Source organism: Grampus griseus, assembly GCF_964374135.1.
Source record: "Grampus griseus genome assembly, chromosome: 3".
In the NCBI taxonomy this organism is placed as follows: Eukaryota; Metazoa; Chordata; class Mammalia; order Artiodactyla; family Delphinidae; genus Grampus; species Grampus griseus.
The window spans coordinates 34,999,222-35,021,350 of NC_139019.1; the positions used below are offsets into that span (position 1 = coordinate 34,999,222).

At 39.5% G+C, this 22,129-nt stretch overlaps 1 protein-coding gene across 3 annotated transcripts in view; it reads left to right on the plus strand.

Annotated features, from left to right (window-relative positions):
• Positions 1-22,129, plus strand: part of GHR (growth hormone receptor) — a gene marked incomplete at its 5' end in the record, with an annotated part of 274,696 nt that overhangs the window by 38,201 nt on the left and 214,366 nt on the right. Inside the window, one exon of one of the 3 annotated variants that reach the window (XM_082652632.1) lies at positions 1,501-1,523. The exons of the other annotated variants lie outside the window; for them this stretch is intronic. Of the gene's footprint in view, positions 1-1,500; positions 1,524-22,129 lie in introns of those variants that run through there. 3 annotated transcript variants of the gene reach the window in all.

Here is a 22,129-nt window from a genome sequence, read left to right on the forward strand (position 1 = left end):
TTTTCTAATAAACTCCATCTTATATGATAGGGTATCTTGTCCAATACAGAACCTCTCTCAATTTTTATCCTTCCTCTGTTCTCTGAATTCTGACCCACAGAAGGTTTATTCTCTTCTCAAGCTGCACACCTTTTCACCATCAGTTTTTATTCCACCTCCTTTTGTCTATTTCAGGACCTTGCTCCAGCATTTAACCCGTCTTTGTGCCTCTTTTACATCATGCACTCTGTTGCCTTTATTCCTCTACTACTTTACTAACAAAACTGCTTAACTTTCCTCTCTCAGGTGTACTGTTTAAGGTACACTTGACCCTTTAACAAAATGGGTTTGAACTGTGCAGGTTCTCTCATACTCAGATGTTTTTCAATAGTATTGATAGGCACTGCAGTACTACACGATTCGTGATTGGTTGAATCCATGGATATGAAGGAACCTCAGATACAGAGTGCCAACTGTAAGTTATACTCAGGTTTTCAACTGTGTGCAGAGTCGGCACCCTTAACTCCCACCTTGTTCAAGGATCAGCTGTGCATAGCTGTGTCTAATGATTACAGACAAATTAATATTTCTGTAAGGATACATGAGCATTTTAGTTGTCTAGGAACTGTAATTTGGCTTGCAGACAGCAGAATTAAGCCAAGTTTATTTTTTTTTAATGGAGGTGGATGGAAGAGACTAATGACATATCACAAAAGAGAGTGAACTTGAACCTCCCAGTATCCTAATGAAGGATGGTCCCTCTAGGTATTCAAACTGCACACTTGGTTCAGCGGCCCGAATTTGCTCCCCTCTGAGGCATTGCGGTACAGGTGTGCCAGGCAGAGGCACTCCTGCCTCCTGTAAGCAGTTAGAGGAGGGATCAGTGAGGACTAAGTGTACTTTGGAAATTTCACAATGAACTACTTTGCATTCTGATTGTTCTCCTTACTTCAGAACTTTGCATAAGGATGCTTTGTCCATTCTTCCAATCATCACTTACACTTTTCATTTGTGTTATCACTTCATTAACCTTGATTATAAATTATAAGCATACCCAGTCATACTTATGTGACTCATTTCTAGCTGTGTTCTTAATCTTAACTCATTTACTAATTCAATATTGTCGTTCTTTGGAATACTGAGGAATCAGATAAAACATGTATGTAAGACAAGTAAAAGAAATGGAAACTTTTCTGCTTTATTTTCTAAAGTTGGTTATATTCCTGTAACACATGCAACTTTATTTGTTCATATGTAACTCTACACTATTTTTTTTTTTTTTTTCCTGTTTTTGTTGCAGTACGCAGGCCTCTCACTGCTGTGGCCTCTCCCATTGTGGAGCACAGGCTCCGGACGCGCAGGCTCAGCGGCCATGGCTCACGGGCCCAGCCGCTCCGCGGCATGTGGGATCTTCCCGGACCGGGGCACGAACCCGCGTCCCCCGCATCGGCAGGCGGACTCCCAACCACTGCGCCACCAGGGAAGCCCTACACTATTTTAAATTATCTGACAGAAACCTAGGGAAACACTGTCTCCTATCTAAGGTGTATATTCCTTGACGGACCATATATTTTATTCCTTTTGGATCCTTAATAATATTTTACTACAGGGCTCTAAACTTAATCAGTGGCAGTTGAATGAATGAATGGTAGTCATGAGTGAAATCATGCAAGCCTCCAACTTTATCCTTCAAATGTCTCACTTGTTTTAATTCAAAGGATGCTCTTAAAAAAATGTTTGACGGCACAATATTGCCCAAATGTTCCCTCTTTTCTCTGCATGGTTTATAAAAGTACTTTGCTTTTATTATTTAATAGTTTGGTGTATATTTTTACTCCAAAAGATTGGTTCTAAAGCATCACTTAACAAATCTGCAGAAAGCAGTCTTCTGCTTAATGATATCCTTAACAGGCTTAACAATTCAGGATCAATATTCTTCTCCTTTTAAATATGCTATTACTATTGTGACATCGATTTTCTTCAGAAAATTTCATACAGTTAGACTATCATTTTTCATGGTGAATCTCAGTAATCAAAATCCAAAAACTGAACTCTCTTCCCATTGCTCCCTAAAGGGCCAAAGTGATTCTGGATTCTAAGAACTGTGGAAAGTTTCTCTTCCCAGTGGAGCGGTTTTATCAAGTAGAATATCATCAGGAGTTTTTTAGTGTATTGGTTTATTGTATGGGAAACATTTTCTATGTCTAGTTCATTGGCAATTGACTATGTTATTATTATTATTTTTTTTTGCGGTACGCGGGCCTTCCACTACTGTGGCGTCTCCCGTTGCGGAGCACAGGCTTTGGACGCGCAGGCTCAGCGGCCATGGCTCACGGGCCCAGCCGCTCCGCGGCATGTGGGATCCTCCCGGACCGGGGCACGAACCCGTGTCCCCTGCATCGGCAGGCGGACTCTCAACCACTGCGCCACCAGGGAAACCCGACTATGTTATTTTTAACTTAAGCCTTGGCGAAGGGATTTAGGCTGAGAAAAGCTCTATCTTCTGTGGTTATTTTGGACATCTAGTTTAATTTCCTTGGACCTCAGTTTCCAAATTGGCTCAATAAAGAATATGCCTACCTATCACTGTGCAGTTCATCAGTAGGATTAAAATGAATAGAGATCATGAAATACAGCACCAATAAAAAAAGACCATTATCAGTCAGATTACAAAATTGCTGCAAATCAACACAGATGACCCACCATAAGGCCAGATTCCTAGATGTGGTTTCTTGAGACAGTGGGGCAGATTTGTCCCTCACTCTTCCATGACACTCACCCAAAATACTTGTCAAATAAGAGGCAAATGCCATTTGTCCTCTGGTGTAGGAAGACTCAGTTACTTATTCTATCCATTAACCTGTAGGAAGAATTGTATTTAAGACACTAGTAAAGATTTACTGCCTATATAATTTAAAGCCCCTGCAAATGAAGCCTAGACTGTTGATGATATTTGTCAATGGTTCTGAACACTTGCATATCATGAAACTTTTCTGTTAAAATTTAACTTAAAACTTTCTGATTTATCTTGTCCACAGTAGAAATCGAGAACAAATGCTCATCTTTTTTGATACAAAATTTTTTAGATATAAATGACATATAACATATCAGTTTCAGGTGTATAACATAATGATTTGATATTTGTATATGTTGTGAAATGCTCACCACAATAACTCTAGTTAACATCCATCACCATATATAGTTACAAAACATTTTTTCTTGTGGTGAAAACTTTTAAGATCTGCTCTCTTAGCAACTTTCAAATATACAGTGCAGTATTAGCTATATTCACTATGCTGTACAATACATCCCTATGACTTACACCTAGAAGTTTGTGCTTTGTAACCCCCTTCACCATTTTGTGTCTCCCACCCTGCCCTGGCCCCCACCTGCTTCTGACAACTGCCCGTCTATTCTCTGTATCCATGAGCTCAGGGTTTTTAGTTGGTTTTGTTTTGTTTAGATTCCACATATAAGTGAGATCATATGGTGTTAATCTTGCTCTGTCTGACTCATTTCACTTAGCGTAATGCTCTCAGGATCCATCTGTGTTGTTGCAAGTGGCAAGATTTCATTTTTTATGGCTGAATAATATTCCAGTGTGTATATATGTACCACATTTTCTTTATCCATTCATCTATTAATGGATGCTTAGGTTGCTTCCATATCTTAGCTATTGTAAATAATGCTGCAGTGAACATGGGGATGCATATATCTTTCTGAGTTAGTGTTTTAATTTTCTTTGGATATAGATATCCAGAAGTGGAACTGCTGGATCGTATGGTAGTTCTGTTTTTAATTTTTTGAGGAACCTCCGTACTGGTTTCAGTAGTGGCTGCACCAATTTACATTCCCACCAACAGTACACGAGGGTTCCCTTTTCTTCACATCCTTGCCAACACTTGTTATTTCTTGTCATTTTGATAATAACCATTCTAACAGCTGTGAGGTGATCTCATTGTGGTTTTGATTTGTGTGTCCCAGCTGATTAGTGATGTTGAGTACTTTTTGATGTACCTGTTGGTCATCTGTATGTCTTATTTGGAAAAATGTCTATTCAGATCCTCTGCCCATTTTTAAATCGAATTGGTTTGTGTTTTTGGTTTTTTGCTGTTGAGTTGTGTGAGTTCTTTATGTATTTGGGGTATTGACCCCTTATCAGATATTATTTGCAAATATTTTCTCCTATTCAGTAGGTTGTCTTTTCATTTTGTTGATGGTTTCTTTTGCTGTGCAGAAGCTTCTTAATATGATGTGGTCCTACTTATTTATTTTTTGCTTTTGTTTCCTTTGCTTTGGTGTCAAATCCAAAAAATCTGCACCAAGACCTGTGTCAAGGAGCTTATCACCTATATTTTCTTGAAGTTTTATGGTTTCAGGTCTTACACTCATGTCTTTAATCCATTTTGGGTTAATTTTTGTGTATGGTGTAAGATAGTGGTCCAGTTCCATTCTTTGTGTTTGGTGTTAGGGAGTGTTCTAATTTCATTCTTCTACATGTAGCTGTCGAGTTTTCCCAGCACCATTTATTTGAGAAACTGTCATTTCCCCAGGGTGCATTCTTGGCTCCTTTGTTGTAAACTAATTAACCATATATATGTGGGTTTATTTCTGGGCTTTCTATTCTGCTCTGTTGATCAGTGTGTCTGTTTTATGCCCATACCATACTGTTTTGATTACTGCAGCCTTGTAATACAGTTTGAAATCAGAGCATGGTGCCTCCAGCCTTGTTCATCCTTCTCAAGAATGCTTTGGCTATTAGGGGTCTTTTATGGTTCCATACAAATTTTAGGATCATTTGTGCTATTTCTGTGAAAAATGCCATGGAATTTTGATAGAGATTGCATTGTAGCTGTAGATTGTTTTGGGGAGTAGGGACATTTTAACAATATTTTTCCAATCCGTGAGCGTGGACTATCTTTCTATTGTGTCTTCAGTGTCTTTCATCAGTGCCTTATAGTTTTCTGTGTACAGGTCTATAAAAACTCTTAATGTGCTTTGATTTCTGCCTCTTACTGCCCACCACAATGCGCACAGCCAGTCTACTCACCGGTCTATGAGTCTGCCTATGCTCTGGCTCCTGCCTTCTTTTCTTCAAGCTTTGTTAGCCTAGTTTTGTTTGGTTTCCTCATACAAAGTATTCTCTAAATCTACTATGAACTCTAAAGTACTAAACTCAAAGTAATAATGACATCACATTTATCAAAATACCATGCTAAATTTATATGTTCATTTAATCCACATAACAATCTATAAAGTAGGGATTTGGACTCCCCTTTTATAGGGGGGGGAAAACAGAGGTCCAGGAAACAAGTAACATGTTCAAAGTTACTAATTAGCAAATGGCTTTGCATGGACCTGGGTTCAAATTCACAGCTATTTTAAAACCTACCCTTTTAACTACTATGCACACAATTACTCTATATTCCTATTTGCTCTCTAACTATAATGTAGCACCTTATTCACATTTCATCTGCTTTCTTTTTTTTTTTAACTTGGCAAAGTTTGGGTGTATTGGTGTTCTGAGTTCTTTAGTGCAATTAATATTGAAGACCCACCACCTATTTCATATTTTATGTAATAAATCCTTTTGTGTACATATTTTATCTTCCTAATGTAAGTTTGTGAAAGAGAGAAACTACAAGTTGCTCATCTGGGGACTCTCCATTGAGCCAAGCACATGCATACCTGACCCAAATTAGTCCTCATCTTCTTCATCACTACAGCTAATATTTGGGAAGTGCTCACCAGGTACAAAACATTTGCCTGGATTATCTCAGTTAATCCTCAGGATAACCCTGTAATGTACGTAATTATCCCCAAAGTTAAGAAAACTTGCCCAAGTTCATTCAGTTACTACATGGTAGAACTTGAGTCTAACACCAAATTCCACATGCTTAACTACCCCATTTCCCTGTTTCTTTCAATGGAATTTGGGGTTCTACCTACTTCGGTTCCTTCCATCACCATCTGGTCTCTTTGCCTCCTTGTCCTGTCCTCTCTTCTCACCTCCTGTCTGCTCAGTCTTCTCCGCCTTCCCCTTCCTTTCTCAAATTTGTTCTTCCTTGGTCCCATCCCACCTACCCAGTGCCCTCCCAGCTCATTTCCCTGGCCTTCTTTTCATTTTTTTAACCAGCTATCTTTAAAACAAGCAAACAAACAAAAAATAACAACTTCAAGCCTGATAATGGACCCTCTACTTCTCTTAGCCATGTCTGATTCTAACTACATAAGATAATTAGCTAGGTGAAAACAGAACAATATGGGATTGATAGAAAGAAAGAGCTCCTTACCTTTTCTGTTAGAAACCTAAAGGAGTGACTATAGTGCCTTGATCTCCATAATTTCTAAGTAGCTAAATACAGGGTGCCACACACGCAGTTGTTTTATGCGTTGACTGCCATTTTGCTGAGAAGCATATTTTTGTCAATGCAGCAACGAAAGAACTTTTGAGTTATCATAGAGAGGCGCAGATAGGCTTGCCTCTATTGTGTAGAGAGTTGCTTTGGAAATCATCGTGCATTGATATAAATTATCATTGGAGTTTCATTTGGATGTCTGAGCTTAAGCATTTTGCTATTCTCTCCAATTTCAAAAGTTATGGCCATTCGTCTTCATAAGTAAGACTTGAAAAATAGGACAAAGCCGTAAAATAAACATTTGAGAGCAGTGTTGGATGTGCCCAGCTGAATAAACTGCCCCTCTATTTAGCTTTGAACTCTAAACCTCACTGAGATACCTTCCCTTTTTTTTCTCTCTCTAAAGAAGACAAGACAAAAACTAAGCCTACAATAGATTCTAAAGAAAAATATAGCAGGAACATTTTGGTAAGAGATAGTCCCACATGGAAAAGTACAAAAAATGGTCAAGTACTTGCAACTGACCAGTAGAACTTGGAAGAGTAAACATGAAATGAACTTCATAGTCTGTAGAATGGTTTGGAGAAGTTTTGACTACTGAGATGGTCAGAGATCCAGTATTTACTCAGATAGTGGAATGGCTCACGTGGTCCCCTGTGGCTTCTACTTTATTTTTTCCAGAAGGATTAGGTGGAGTGCTTCCTAAGACCACATTTACTCCCAGTAATGGGATCACCACATTAATTATGAGTGCCGGGTACCAGTGCATAGAAGGAGCTTACTAATATCTCAAAATTGCACGAACTATAACTATAACCCTGACCTAGAAATCTGAGCTAGCTTGGCAAAGCTATGTTTTGCCTTTGAATCCACCTGACTATATTTGCATTTGTGATAGCTGGGGTGGCCTTGATTGGCGTATGCCACTTTGCCATGCCCAGGACTCTGAATGCAACATGAAAGGTCAGCAAAGTTTGGTCAGGTGAGCTGTGCTCCACAGATATGGCTGCCCTAGCAAACAGCCTTAATCCGGTGCCCAGTATCTTGCCTGGCCATGGTATATCGTGGCTGTGACAGATTTCTTTCTTTTTTTAAAAAAAGTAATCTTACATGCTTTTCCTTTTTCAAAAATAGAGTGCCCTCCATCCCCTACCAAAAGCAATATGGTAGTATCTATTTGTATCTCATCTTGTAATTGCACAGATTCAAAACTCACAATTACAAACATGTTTCCTGAAATGACTCCAGACTCTAAAACGTGATGATCCCACAACCTGTAATGGGGGTGGGGGGGGCTCGTTTGACTGTGTTTTTTAGTCATCAGAAAAATCTAACCATCGAAGAGACGTGAAGGTTTTCATTTTGAAGTAAGCCTGGCGCTTGAGAAGAAACACATAAGTTTTTCTTGTGGGGGAAAAATGGAAGTTCCATTTCGGACACTGCAAATGACATTACCAGCTGTTGTCCTAATATTTCTAACAGCCAGAAGGATTACTTCCAGGCCCAGCAAGCTCATTGGATGAGCAGAAACAGCCATGGAAGTAAACACTGGTACTTACACTCTGACATCGTGAAATTAGGCAGGAGACCTCTGTGGAATTGGATATCTGGCCAACAGTGGATTATCATGCCTATGGGTCATTGCCTTTATGGATTAGCTGCAGAAATTTGAATCCCAAATTGCTTTCTTCTGCCTTTTGGCCCTCTACCTCTATAGTGTTATACTCAGGAAATGCAGTCTCATTTGAATGTAACCCTTCCATAAATATGCATTAAGTACTCAGAGTACAAACTGAGGACACTGAGAGGTGTAAGATACAGGCCTGGTTTTAAAGCATTTACTTTCACTTCAGAAATAGAGGCAATGAGCAGAATGAAACAGCCACAGGTTTCAGAGGCAGGTAGGCCTGGATTCATACCCTAGTTCTATCGAAGTATGACCTTGGGCCCATGACTTCAATTTCCTGAAGCTGTTTCCTTTTCTATAAAATGTGGACCTAATACCATGTTGCAGAGTTCTTTTGAGAATTAGAAATGTCTATACAATCCCTAGATCACTACATAGTGGCTGTTTTTCCAGAACAGACATACTTTTTTGTATATATTCTACAGGGGAGAATATGGAAAGTGCTAAATGAGGAGAGTCAGGTTTCCCCAGGCCCGGCAGGAGGCAGGAGGCGTGGATGAGGAGGTCTGCCCTCCAAGGCGTGGGCTCATGCCGGGGCTGGGCCTGTGGGTGGGACTTCACTCCCCAGGTGGAGGGAGAGGACATTCCTGGCAGCAGGTGTGGGTCACACTAAGGCATGAAGACAGGAATGCATGTGGTATTTTCAAGGCAAAAGATTAGGAAGTTTAGGTAAGACTTGAGACCTTGAACAGCAAGCGAACTAGGGCTTCACGGAAGAGTGACCGCTAGCTGCAGGAAAAGAAAAACCACACGGCCTCTTTTCTCCCCTGCCTCTGCTCTTGCCCTACATCATGTTCGGGCAATTCTGGCTTTTCCTTGCGCTGTTTCTGTAAGCAATTTTGAAGAAGGCAGAGCTGTAAAAAGGCTCACTTTTATGTCTGCAATTGTATGGCCGCTGTGAAGCCTGTAGCTTTGCCCTTCAGACTACTGGAGGGTGGCTCTGTAATGATCAGGCGAAAGGCGGATTGAGCTTAAAAGACCAGCAAATCCCTGTAGTGGCTATTGGTGGGCAAAAAAAAAAAAGTGGCTAATACTGAGGAATGGAGGATTAGGGTAGAGAAAAGTGAAATAAAAAGTAAAGGGAAATATGGGCAAGGGACTGCTTATGATTCAGGTTTAAGCCATATAGAAATTACCTTGCTCTATTAATCAATATATCTGATGTGTGTAGCTAAAAACTGACTGTGGTCTCTTTCTGTTGTTGGTCCCTCCTGAGACCAGGAGTGCATGTTCAGGGAGATGCAGATGGGCTTTTTGTGCTATAGGCAGAAATAGAGGTGAACCCAAGGAAGGGGCTGTGGAGAGGGCTGTGGCTCAACTTGATGTAAGGTTATGTTTATATGTAGAAGAGTGATTTTAAACAATTAACTAATGGTAAATTATGAACTAACATTTGCAGATGTTAATTATAATCCGGATTTTCTTTTTGCTGCTCATTTGGGAAAAAAAATCTTTGGAGGAATATGTTTGGGATGGTTAAGTATTAGGGAACACATCTTGGTGTCACAGCTTAAAGGTACGGCTTTACACATGGGGCGATATGAAAAGGCGTATTTTATGTGCATTCAAATTCAAGATAAGGGAACCAAAAATTCTGTTGCCTGGGTAAAGGTTTTGAGCATTAAATGGGGATTTGGCACACAAGGGGCAAAAATTAACTTAAAGCACAGATAAGCCTACACAAGTATTTAAAGGGCGGAGGCATCAAAGAATGTAAGACATAGTTTAGATCACCACAAATAAAGGGATGGAATGTGTAATGGGAGATCAGATGCCTGCTGTCAGGAAAGTCATGTTATTGTGTAAAAACGCCATTATTTGGTACATTTAAGATAAAAGGGAAATGGTGTTTTCAAAAGGTTAGTGCTCACCCCCCTGCCCCCCATGAGTGCTTGGGGGTTTACTAGTTTGAGTGATTCTGTAAGGCAGAAAACGGGTTTTTGCTGCCAAGTGTGTCAGTGGAGGTGGGGGGATAGAAGACTTACTGTGTTAAATGAAAGCCATTGCTTGGAATAAAGCTGGCCTGTCTTTACAACAGAGAAGGAATTTCGTATATCATATTATTGGGAAAAGTGTTCTTTTAATAGTAGACTCTTAAAACTTTGGTTATCAAGTATGTTTTTAAATTTTATTGGAGTATAGTTGATTAACAACGTTGTGTTCATTTCAGGTTTTCAAGTATTTTTTTAAATGACTGCCAAAATATTTAAACATTCTCAAGCTCTGATTTAAAAAAAAAAAAAAAAGACTAGAAACCTGTTTCTTTAGAGGGTTATGTGCCGAAAAATCACTTTTTGTATTTACATGGATTGATAAGCTACATCGTTTCAGACCTTTCTATATGACTTTCTAAGAGGACTGTGGTATCTGATAATAAATGATTTTGTGTGGGATCTAACTCATAATTAGAAGCATCATGCATTATCTGTTATTACTGAGATGCATGTACAGTGATAGCAGAAAAGAAAGTAACATTTTAGGGTCTACTAATGCTCATAAATTTAGTACAAAAGAGATATTTTTAAAAGCATTGCTTTTGTGTACTACATATGCCCAAGTAACAGTTTTACACACGCTTTATACATGTATTAGGCTTAACTATTTCTTCCAGCTTTCATTTGCCAAGAGACTATGATAATAGCAGTAAAATACAACCAGGGTGGACAAATTCTCATGATCTTGCCTATTCCACAGTCATTCTGGAACTCTTCCATCATGGTTTTTCAGCTGAGGTAGGCCTCGCTGTCTAGAGGCCAACGAACACGGCTTTATGTAACCAACATGGGGAAGTCATTTAAGAGACTGACACTGATCTCTCAGAGGGCAGAAAGTGAACCTTCAAGTCTCTTGGGAATATTCCTCACTTCAGCAGGGAATAGGAGCTCTAATGGATGCTTGAGAGAATCTAAGTCCCATAGGACGGCATATCCTTAATTCTACTTGTCACGGCCAAACTTGCCATAAACCCTGTAACTGAAGTATTTTAGGAAGTCAAAAGGAACAACAGGGACTAAATGGAACATCAAAACCAAGACTGAACCTTAAGGCTCTCTGGCTGACATTACACTTCTCTTCCTGTTGGAACTATTGGCAACCATGCGCTGGCTGATTGGAAGTGGCAGGATGGTCATTTTCAGGGAGAAGGAAGAGATCATACATAAGCTCTTGCCTCCCTGTTCTCTGTCTTGCTGGGTACTAGTAATGTAGCTGAAGAGGGAATGGAGCCCTATTCAAACTCCTAATATCTAGAAACGGACCCTCATTATTCAAGACTTGTTAGGGGAAAAAAATGTCTCCTTATGTCCTCTCTTGTCTAAAACTCCTCCAATACCATCGAGCGTGGATGGATATACATGAAAGTGGCAGAATCCAGGAGATATACCGTCCATGTAACTAACCTAGAATCTGAAGCCTTTGCTTGGCACTCTGGCTTCTGGAAATTTGCTGTGAGGCAGTCACGGACATCTCTGTACCTTCAAGCACAGCTTAGCCTGAATGGGGGGATAAGTAAGAAAGCTAACTGACTTGAATATAACTGTGTAGAGCAAGCTGATCCTTGGGTGGATGACCTCCTCTCCCAGAATTTAAAAATCTAAAGGAGAATCTTCTTAATGCTGGATATTTATTTCTGCTCAGTGTCCTTTATAGATGAGTGAACTACACTGTAAAAATGTGTTCTTTCTGGAGCGATGCTTGGCCATCAGAGCCAGACACGTAAGTGGTTGGAATTAAGTTTCCAATTTCACATCCCCCTTAGACAGGTGATGGAAGCTCCCATTCCTTCGTGTTTCTGTTTCTGAATATGTGCCCATCTCACTGAGACAGTATGCTAGCATCTACATTTTATTGTTTTCACATGTATGGAACTAAGTGACACATTTAACTGAGTCACATGCCTTCCAATGCTGCCCCCCTCCCCCTGCTTTGTTTGAGGAGGACAGAGGCGTTTATAAGGTACGTGTTGCTTTTATAGACAAGCAAGAAAGAGAAGGGAAAATAATAGCTAGAAGGAAGGTGTGCCTGTGACACATTCAGTTCACTCCATCTATCTCATAAGTATTTATAGAATGTTCTAGGCACCTTGTATGTAATGAGAGATGTGCACACAGAAAAAGAATACAGCAATAGACTCCTTTGAGAGTGACACGGTATGGCTGAAGAGTAAAAGTTGTCTTCCCTACCCCCCTGAGAGACTTACGTATTAGCTAATTTTTTCCACCAATATTACAGTCATCTCACCTGTTGCTTGCCAGCCTAGTGGGTTATTAATATCGGTTACTCTATTTATTAACATGTCTTCCTTACATTATTCATCCTGTATTAAACATAACCACCACCACCACCACCACCCCTGCCCGCCCTGTCACCATCTCTTGTTTTTCCTCTGGACAGCCTTTTGTCACTGCCCTGTTACTACGATATCAGAAAAAAAAGTACTGGCCTCAAAATTAGCCCAACCCTGACCTATGAGGTAGTATGTTCATTTGGATTGGAGTAGAGAGCTATTCGTGTAGGTAACTGAAGCTTGTGTACGTATCTTCAAATTTCAGGAAGAAACCCTTGCAGTAGAGGAAGCATGAAAGCCTTAGCTTGCAGTGACGGTGGAGGTGGAGCTCAGGAATCTCGGAGGTAGTTAGCTCTGTATGTTTTCATTCTGCTGGAGATGATGGTGAATATTTCATCTCTTGCTGCAGGTTAGTTTGGGGGCAGGAGCTTTCCTGAAGATGACGTCAATCCTATCTGTGCTCCCCTTCACCACATACCCAGATCCACCCTTGACAGCAGCTCTGCTTGCTGAGTCACCAGTAATTCTACGAATTATGTCCAGTAGCCCTGATCCTTTGGGAACGCCCTTCTTTTTATTAAGGAAAAAAAAGAAAGGAAGAAAAAGCTGCCGGTATCCAGCTGGCTGTGACTTAGCCCTTGGTAAAGAGATTGCAGATTGAGAGGCTGCCAGGCTGCTCCTGTGTCTCACTTCTTCTCTTGTCAAGACCAGCTGAGGCAACACAGCTGGAAGCCTCCGTGCTTTGTGAAGAGGTACTTTGTGTCGGAAGGGGAAGCATAAGCACAAACATAATTAGGCTTTCTGAGCAGAGGGAATTAGTTCTTTGTGACTAGTGAATGATTTCTGCCATTTCAGGTCAAAAGTATTGTCAACTAACTGAATATACCAGGCTTCTTCATTTCCTATGACTTGTTCTCTTTGAAGGTCACATAGCAAAGGAGACCAATTTTTTTTTTTTTTTCCTTAAAGTCTTGATGCAGACCTGATGACATGCAGAAAGCTTAAGGCCAGATACGTTGGATACATCTGTACTGAGATGCAGGTCTGGAGCTGTGCCTGATTGGGGGATGCCAAATGGAAATCCATGCGTTGCATTGTAGGTAGGAGCCTAGTTCCTGGAAGTTGAGGCAGTATTTGGCCTGTGGGTTTGTGTGGGGTATGCCCTGTCCAACAGAATACTGACTACAGCTGTTGAAGGACAGATTGCCTTCAGGACAACTGGCACCTGTGGATGGCTGAATGCCCAGGGTTACCAGTGTCCTAACAAAAAAACGCATATATTCTCATCTGTCATTTTCATCCATAATCTACCCCCTTAGTTGAGTCATTGATCCCAGTGCAGGGCGTATTACTTTTTACATTCCATCTTATTCAACATAGTTTCTTCCTGACTTCACTAATTTCACCTGGTTTCTTTGCCTTGCCAAAAACCCAGGGCTCTGTGGCTCAGTGGTAACCTTTCAAAGCAGCTTTCGTTAGACTGGAACTGGGTAATCTAACTGGGTCTAGTGTTCAAGCCAGCTTTTGAGAGCATAAATCTTTAGTTTTACCTCTTAGATGATGGATTGTCCTGGGAATTTTAATCCAAATCCTTCAGTTTTCAGATAAAACTGTTGCGGTCCACAGTGGTTAACTGACCCTCTAGGCTTGCTCAGCTGACTAGTTGTGGGCCTGAGATTGAAACCTAGCTCTCTTGGGACAGTCACTTGAACATGACACCATATGGCCTTTCACTCTGTGTGTATAGATGTTCCATACTTCCCTCTGCTGAGTATTTCCTTTTCACCCTCCAATCCCGAGACCTGTGGGTGTGATTTTTTTTCCCTCTTATGCTTCCTACCCTGAGCTTGTCAGCAGCATGGGGAAGCACTGGAGGGGATTATAGAGGGTTATACTTCATTGCTGAGAGTATGTGAGTGACGTTCAAGAAATTCATTCATTAAGAAACTAAGTTGCAGGTTATTCCAGCATTTCCCAGGCTTATCTTTCAGGAACAAGAACAGTTTACTCCCCTACTTGAAGTTCCTCTAAACTCTTCCCTTAAGCTTTAAAACAGCTGCGGAAGGAGGAAGACACTATGCATGTACATACAGGTGAAATACCAATAAATGTAGAAATTCCTCCTTGCCTGACATCTTATTTTTAAGACCTAGAATGTCTTTCCTTCAAACTTTTATAAAGTTCTTGTTATATAAAGTTTTCAACATTTATAAAATTAGGCAGAATAGTTTAGTGAACTTCAAATAGCTATTACCCAGCTTCAATAGTATCAACTCATGGCAATCTTATTTCATCTCTCCCCACCTAATTTCCCCCTCCCATATTATTTGGAAGCAAATCCAGACATCATTTCATTTCATTCATTAGTATATTTCAGTATACGTCTCTAAAAGGTAAGAGTTTTTTCCTTTTTCCCCAGATTTATTGAGGTGTAATTGATAAAATTGTGAGATAAAGTGTGCATTATGATAATTTGATATATGTACCTTGTAAAAGGATTCCTCCATCTAGTTAATATATCTATCACCTCATTTATTTAAAAGATCACATTTTAAGATATATTCATAATACCATTATTATATTTAAAATTAACAGTAATTCTTTAACTGATTGAATATTCATATACTGTTCAAATTACAATTATCTCATACATGTCATAATTTTTGATAGTTTGAGTCAGGCTTCAAATTTCCACATACTGCAATTGGTTACAAGTCTTTCAAATCCCTTTTAGTCTGTAGGTTCAAAATCTCTCTCCTTCTCTCTCCCTCTGTCTCTATCTGCAATTTATTGGTTGAAGAAACTGAATTGTTTATTCCAGAGAGTTCACTACAGCCTGGATTTTGCTGATTGCTTCCCCATGGTATCTTTTGAGATGTTTTTCTGTCCTCTTTATTTTCTGTAAATTGGTAATTGTATCTGAAAGTCGTCTTACATTTTCTCAAGAAAATGGAAAAAACACATAGTGACATGCACTGGAAGGTCGAGTGGAGTTGTTGATGTGAGGTGCTAGCTTTCGGTATGTGGAGTAGGAAGGCTGGGTGAACTCGGGGAAACTTGATGGCCGAGAGCATAGACGCTGGAGCCAGACTGTCTGGGCTCCAGTTTCAGCTTTGTTGCGCCTTAGCTGTGTAGCTCTGGAAAAATTACTTCTTTGTGACTCAGTTGCCTCATCTTTTCAATGAGAATAATAAAAGGACCTACCTCATGGAGTTGAGGATCAAGAAGATCAACATATGTGTACATAACATGCTTAGAACTTTGCCATGACGTAAATATTTCGTAAATGTTGGCTGTTATTTATAAAAGAAGTTCGAATGGAGTTCAGGGCAAGGAGAGTAGTGAAACAAAAGTACATTGCTAGGAGACAGTAACAGCCATGGAAAAGCCAAAAGACCAGCCTTCCTGAAAGCTACGCCAGGCATGATGACCCTCCTCTGACTAATTTTTCTCCAGTGCATTCCCTATTTTCCTCACTTTCTCCACGTTTCATCCCACATAGGTTATTTTCATCATTTGAACACTTTGCATATGAGTAAGGGAGAAAGCAGAGCAATGACACCAGCGCCAAGCGGTGCTGGGACCAGGAGTGAGGGGGCCTCTGAGGTTTGGAGGGCATCTGTTTGGGCCTTGTGTTCTGTTCCTGCCCCAACCTCTTACCTCCTATCTGCCTCTTGCCCTACTTTTGTCCTTGAAGAGCCAAAGGCTGAAATTCTTGCTGGTATTTCCCATCTACTCCTAATGGTTCCCTGACCTTTGTATGGAACCCCCATGCTGTAGTCTACAGATTATTTTATTCACTTGAATTTATCTATCTTAACCCTTCTGTGCAATCAGATGGCGTTCTCTGCCTCTCCTTATCACAATTTGCATTAATCTTGGAACATTTGAGTCTGTGGCTTTGCATGATAGGCAGTGTCTCATGTTGTGGGAATGTCTGCCTCTGCCCTCTCCTTCCCTTTCCTCTGCTGGTTTTACTTCAAGCCCTCTGGCTTGTTTCAAGGTAATGATTATTGGTGAGAGAGTCTTAGGTCTCCCCAAATGTTTCTTCTCTGGTTTTGCATGGGTCTAGTGTCCTTTGAGGCAGAGACTGCCAAACTTTTGGCAAAAAGAGGCCACCTGCTTTTTGAATGTGATTTAATTGGAACACAGCCACGTCCATTCCTTTCCATGTTATCAGTGGCTGGGTTCTCATTACAGCAGCAGAGCTGAGTAGTTGCAACGGAAACCGTATGGACCACAAAGCCGAAAATATTTACTCTCTGGCCCTTGCCAATGAAAGTGTGCTGATGTCTGCTTTAAAGAAAAGGAAGTTACCAGACTCAGGTCTGGGTGCCAAGAAACTGCTGGTGAGAAAGGAGAAACTGTGGAATTCTATAATTTTTTTTCTTTTTTTAAAACATCTTTATTGGAGTATAACTGCTTTACACTGGTGTGTTAGTTTCGGCTTTATAACAAAGTGAATCAGCTACACATATACATATATCCCCATATCCCCTCCCTCTTGTGTCTCCCTCCCACCCTCCATATCCCACCCCTCTAGGTGGTCACAAAGCACCGAGCTGATCTCCCTGGGCTATGCGGCTGCTTCCCACTAGCTATCTATTTGACATTTGGTAGTGTATATATATCCATGCCACTCTCTTGCTTTGTCACAGCTTACCCTTCCCCCTCCCCGTGTCCTCAATTCCATTCTCTAGTAGGTCTGCATCTTTATTACGGTCCTGCCCCTAGGTTCTTCATGACCATTTTGTTTTAGTTTTAGATTCCATATATATGTGTTAGCATACGGTGTGTCTTTTTCTCTTTATGACTTACTTCACTCTGTATGACAGTCTCTAGGTCCCTCCACCTCACTACAAATAACTCAATTTCGTTTCTTTCTATGCCTGAGTAATATTCCATTGTATATATGTGCCACATCTTCTTTATCCATTCATCTGTCGATGGACACTTAGGTGGCTTCCGCGTCCTGGCTATTGTAAATACAGCTGCAATGAACATTGTACTACATGACTCTTTTTGAATTATGGTTTTCTCAGGGTATATGCCCAGTAGTGGGATTGCTGGGTCATATGGTAGTTCTATTGTTAGTTTTTTAAGGAACCTCCATACTGTTCTCCATAGTGGCTGTATCAATTTACATTCCCACCAGCAGTGCAAGAGTGTTCCCTTTTCTCCACACCCTCTCCAGCATTTATTGTTCGTAGATTTTTTGATGATGGCCGTCCTGACCGGTGTGAGGTGATACCTCATTGTAGTTTTGATTTGCATTTCTCTAATGATTAGTGATGTTGAGCATCCTTTCATGTGTTTGTTGACAATCTGTATATCTTCTTTGGAGAAATGTCTGTTTAGGTCTTCTGCCCATTTCTGTTTTGTTTTTTTGGTTTTGGTTGTTTTTATGGGGATCATTTTTTTAAATTTTATTTATTTTTTTATACAGCAGGTTCTTATTAGTCATCCATTTTATACATATCAGTGTATACATGTCAATCCCAATCTCCAAATTCTTCACAACACCCCCCCACCGCTTTCCCCCCTTGGTGTCCATACGTTTTTTCTCTACTTCTATGTCTCAATTTCTGCCCTGCAAACCAGTTCATCTGTACCATTTTATAGGTTCCACATACATGCTTTAATATACGGTATTTGTTTTTCTCTTTCTGACTTACTTCACTCTGTATGACAGTCTCTAAATTCATCCACGTCTCTACAAATGACACAATTTCGTTCCTTTTTATGGCTGAGTAATATTCCATTGTATATATATATGTACCACATCTTCTTTATCCATTCGTCTGTCGGTGGGCATTTAGGTTGCTTCCATGACCTGGCTATTGTAAATAGTGCTGCAATGAACATTGGGGTGCATGTATCTTTTTGAAATATGGTTTTCTCTGGGTATATACCCAGTAGTGGGATTGCTGGGTCATATGGTAATTCTATTTTTAGTTTTTAAGGAACCTCCATACTGTTCTCCATAGTGGCAGTATCAATTTATATTCCCACCAACAGTGCAAGAGGGTTCCCTTTTCTCCACACCCTCTCCAGCATTTATTGTTTATAGATTTTTTGATGATGGCCATCCTGACCGGTGTGAGGTGATACCTCATTGTAGTTTTGATTTGCTTTTCTCTAATGATTAGTGATGTTGAGCATCCTTTCATGTGCTTCTTGGCCATCTGTATGTCTTCTTTGGAGAAATGTCTACTTAGGTCTTCTGCCCATTTTTGGATTGGGTTGTTTGTTTTTTTGATATTGAGCTGCATGAGCTGCTTGTAAATTTTGGAGATTAATCCTCTGTCCATTGCTTCATTTGCAAATATTTTCACCCATTCTGAGGGTTGACGTTTCATCTTGTTTATGGTTTCCTTTCCTCTGCAAAAGCTTTGAAGTTTCATTAGGTCCCATTTGTTTATTTTTGTTATTCTTTCCATTTCTCTAGGAGGTGGGTCAAAAAGGGTCTTGCTGTGATTTATGTCATAGAGTGTTCTGCCTATGTTTTCCTCTAAAACTTTTATAGTGTCTGGCCTTACATTTAGGTTTTTAATCCATTTTGAGTTAATTTTTGTGTTTGGTGTTAGGGAGTGTTCTAATTTCATTCTTCTACATTTAGCTATCCAGTTTTCCCAGCACCACTTATTGAAGAGGCTGTCTTTTCTCCACTGTATATTCTTGCCTCCTTTATCAAAGATAAGGTGACCATATGTGTGTGGGTTTATCTCTGGGCTTTCTATCCTGTTCCATTGATCTATATTTCTGTTTTTGTACCAGTACCATACTGTCTTGATTTCTGTAGCTTTGTAGTATAGTCTGAAGTACAGGAGCCTTATTCCTCCAGCTCTGTTTCTCTTTCTCAAGATTGCTTTGGCTCTTTGGGGTCTTTTGTGTTTCCATACAAATTGTGAAGTTTTTCGTTCTAGTTCTGTGAAAAATGCCACTGGTAGTTTGATAGGGATTGCATTGAATCTGTAGATTGCTTTGGGTAGTAGAGTCATTTTCACAATGTTGATTCTTCCAGTCCAAGAACATGGTATATCTCTCCATCTGTTTATATCAGCTTTAATTTCTTTCATCAGTGTCTTATAGTATTCTTCATACAGGTCTTTTGACTCCTTAGGTAGGTTTTATTCCTAGGTATTTCATTCTTTTTGTTGCAGTGGTAAATGGGAGTGTTTCCTTAATTTCACTTTCACATTTTTCATCATTAGTGTATAGGAATGCAAGAGATTTCTGTGCATTGATTTTGTATCCTGCTGCTTTACCACATTCATTGATTAGCTTTAGTAGTTTCCTGGTAGCATCTTTAGGATTCTCTATGCATAGTATCATGTCATCTGCAAACAGTGACAGCTTTACTTCTTCTTTTCCGATTTGGATTCCTTTTATTTCTTTTTCTTCTCTGATTACTGTGGCTAAAACTTCCAAAACAATGCTGAATAATACTGGTGAGAGTGGGCAACCTTGCCTTGTTTCTGATCTTTGTGGAAATGGTTTCAGTTTTTCACCATTGAGGACGATGTTGGCTGTCAGTTTGTCATATATGGCCTTTATTATGTTGAGGTAAGTTCCCTCTATGCCTACTTTCTGGAGGGTTTTTATCATAAATGGGTGTTGAATTTTGTCAAAAGCTTTTTCTGTATCTGTTGAGATCATATGGTTTTTCTCCTTCAATTTGTTAATCTGGTGTATCACATTGATTAATTTGCATATATTGAAGAATCCTTGCATTTCTGGGATAAACCCCACTTGATCATGGTGTATGATCCTTTTAAAGTGCTGTTGAATTCTGTTTGCTAGTATTTTGTTGAGGACTTTTGAATCTATGTTCATCAGTGATATTGGCCTGTAGTTTTCTTTCTTTGTGACATCCTTGTCTGATTTTGGTATCAGGGTGATGGTGGCCTCGTAGAATGAGTTTGGGAGTTTTCCTCCCTCTACTATATTTTGGAAGAGTTTGAGAAGGATAGGTGTTAGCTCTTCTCTAAATGTTTGATGGAGTTCAACTGTGAAGCCATCTGGTCCTGGGCTTTTGTTTGTTGGAAGATTTTTAATCACAGTTTCAATTTCAGTGCTTGTGAATGGTCCATTTATATTTTCTGTTTCTTCTTGGAACATTGTGCATTTCTACGAATTTGTCCATTTCTTCCAGGTTGTCCATTTTATTGGCATATAGTTGCTTGTAGTAATCACTCGTGATCCTTTGTATTTCTGCAGTGTCACTTGTTACTTCTCCTTTTTCATTTCTAATTCTGTTGATTGGAGTCTTTTCCCTTTTTTTCTTGATGAGTCTGGCTAATGGTTTTTACATTTTGTTTATCTTCTCAAAGAACCAGCTTTTAATTTTATTGATCTTTGCAATCATTTCCTTCATTTCTTTTTCATTTATTTCTAATCTGATTTTTATGATTTTTTTCCTTCTGCTAACTTTGGGGGTTTTTTGTTCTTCTTTTTCTAATTGCTTTAGGTGTAAGGTTAGATTGTTTATTTGAGATGATCCTTGTTTCTTAAGGTAGGATTTTATTGCTAAAAACTTCTCTGTTAGAACTGCTCTTGCTGCATCCCATAGGTTTTGGGTCATTGTGTTTTCATTGTCATTTGTTTCTAAGTATTTTTGATTTCCTCTTTGATTTCTTCAGTGATATCTTGGTTATTAAGTAGCATATTGTTTAGCCTCCACGTGTTTGTGTTTTGTATGGATTTTTTCCTGTAATTGATATGTAGTCTCATAGCGTTGTGGTCAGAAAAGATACTTGATACGATTTCAATTTTCTTAAATTTACCAAGATTTGATTTGTGACCCAACATATGGTCTATCCTGGAGAATGCTCCATGAGTACTTGAGAAGAAAGTATATTCTGTTGTTTTTGGATGGAATGTCTTATAAATATCAATTAAGTCCATCCTGTTAAATGTATCATTTAAATCTTGTGTTTCCTTATTCATTTTCATTTTGGATGCTCTGTCCATTGGTGAAAGTAGGGTGTTAAAGTCCCCTACTATGATTGTGTTACTGTCAATTCTGCCTTTCATCGCTGTTAGCATTTGCCTTATGTATTGAGGTGCTCCTATGTTGGGTGCATAAATATTTACAATTGTGCTATCTTCTTCTTGGATTGATCCCTTGATCATTATGTAGTGTCCTTCTTTGTCTCTTGTAATAGTCTTTGTTTTAAAGTCTATTTTGTCTGATATGAGAATTGCTACTCCAGCTTTCTTTTGATTTCCATTTGCATGGAATATCTTTTTCCATTCACTCACTTTTAGTCTGTATGTGTCCCTAGGTCTGACGTGGGTCTCTTGTAAACAGCATATATACAGGTCTTGTTTCTGTATCCTTTCAGCCAGTCTACGTCTTTTGGTTGGAACATTTAATCCATTTACATTTAAGGTAATTATTGATATGTATGTTCCTATTACCATTTTCTCAATTGTTTTGGGTTTGTTATTTTAGGTCTTTTCGTTCTCTTGTGTTTCCTGCCTAGAGAAGTTGCTTTAGCATTTGTTGTAAAGCTGGTTTAGTGGTGCTGAATTCTCTTCGCTTTTGCTTGTCTGTAAAGGTTTTAATTTCTCCATTGAATCTGAATGAGATCCTTGCTTGGAAGAGTAATCTTGGTTGTAGCTTTTTCCCTTTCATAACTCTAAATATGTCCTGCCACTCCCTTCTGGCTTGCAGAGTTTTTGCTGAAAGATCAGCTGTTAACCTTATGGGGATTCCCTTATGTGTTATTTTTCCCTTGCTGCTTTTAATATTTTTTCTTTGTATTTAATCTTTGATAGTTTGACTAATATGTGTCTTGGCATGTTTCTCATTGG